We start from the raw sequence: 1,381 nt of genomic DNA, 5'->3' as shown, positions 1-1,381 counted from the left end.
AGATTTAGCAAGATTTCAAGATTTCCATTACACCGAAGCCTGTGACATCAGTCCAAATTTCGCATACCTATGAAAAATAAGTCAAATCTTGCAATCTTGTATTTCCTCAACGCTGATATTACCAGTCGGCCATTCTATTGAGGGAAACCATTAGGAAAGGCAGATTGAATATCAAGTGAAATGCAGCCATACCCCACATCACGTAAATCGCGAGTAGCGCTGGACAATCTCCGTAACCCAACGCTGTGAAGTTACGGCACGCCAGGTTGTTGTAAAGGCTGAGAAGAAAAAACAGAGTTGGAAACTGATGATAGGAATTTTACATGAAAATTCGGGTAAAAAACAACAAATTTTTCCCGAAAATTTTCACATTTTCACCAACATATCATAGTTTACGAAGTTTTCCTCAATAAAATCCACACCATCGAAAAACCCCGGTTTCCGAAACGAAACTGTAAATTTCGGTATTTGTCATAACATGAATGGAATTTCACTAGTTTTACGTGAAGTGGCGTCGTAATACTCGGTGAAAAACCCGATATTCGCGGTGATATGCAGTAGTCGTGAAATATTTTTTTTCATATCACGGTCGTGAAACTCCATTAAAAGATATACAGTAACAAATTCGTAGAATTTCATTCAAAAAAATGCGCAAAAATGAAGTTTCACAACTACCCGTTTTACGTGGAGTGGCGTCGTAAAACTCGGTGAAAAACGCGGAATTCGCGGTGATATGCAGTAGTCGTGAAATATGTTTTCCACTAGTGTTTTTCATATCACTAGGGTGGTGAAACTCCAATAAATCATTACCATTTCCCGTCATTATTACCTATATTGTATACTCCCAAAGCCACCAGAGGCTCCTGCTAACGCCAGAGCCAGTATGCGCGCCCAAAAAGATGTATATTCACCCAGCGCTTGATACTTCATAAGAATACTACCAATCACGATCACACCAATAACCCCACCAACAATATACATTATCAACCTGCAAAATCGATCAACATGGCGCGCGCTTTTGTCACCCACTTGCTGTCCTCGTCCTGTACAGCAGCAGCCGTATTTGATGATGATGCCGTAACGGGTGTGGAGGTATCACCAACAATACATGGTTTATCTGCTGACAGCAAATTTCCGTCACTCGCCACGAAATTATTCCCACTAGAATCTCCTGGGCAATCGGGCGCTGATACTTCTGGCTCGCCTGAATTTAACCGCTGAAAAATCCACGAAATTATTTCCTACCAGAAAATTCTTTTTGAGCTGGTTCGATCACATGAGTTTTCGCTGTTTTTCCGACAGTATCCGTTATTTGTTTAGCGTAATAAAATGGAGATTCGGAAATAATTTTGTGGCGCAGTGACGTTTTCCTCCGAAGATT

The sequence above is a fragment of the Perkinsus marinus genome (genome assembly GCF_000006405.1).
Source record: "Perkinsus marinus ATCC 50983 genomic scaffold scf_1104296941872, whole genome shotgun sequence".
NCBI classification, from domain to species: domain Eukaryota; phylum Perkinsozoa; order Perkinsida; family Perkinsidae; genus Perkinsus; species Perkinsus marinus.
This window is presented reverse-complemented; position numbering follows the sequence as displayed.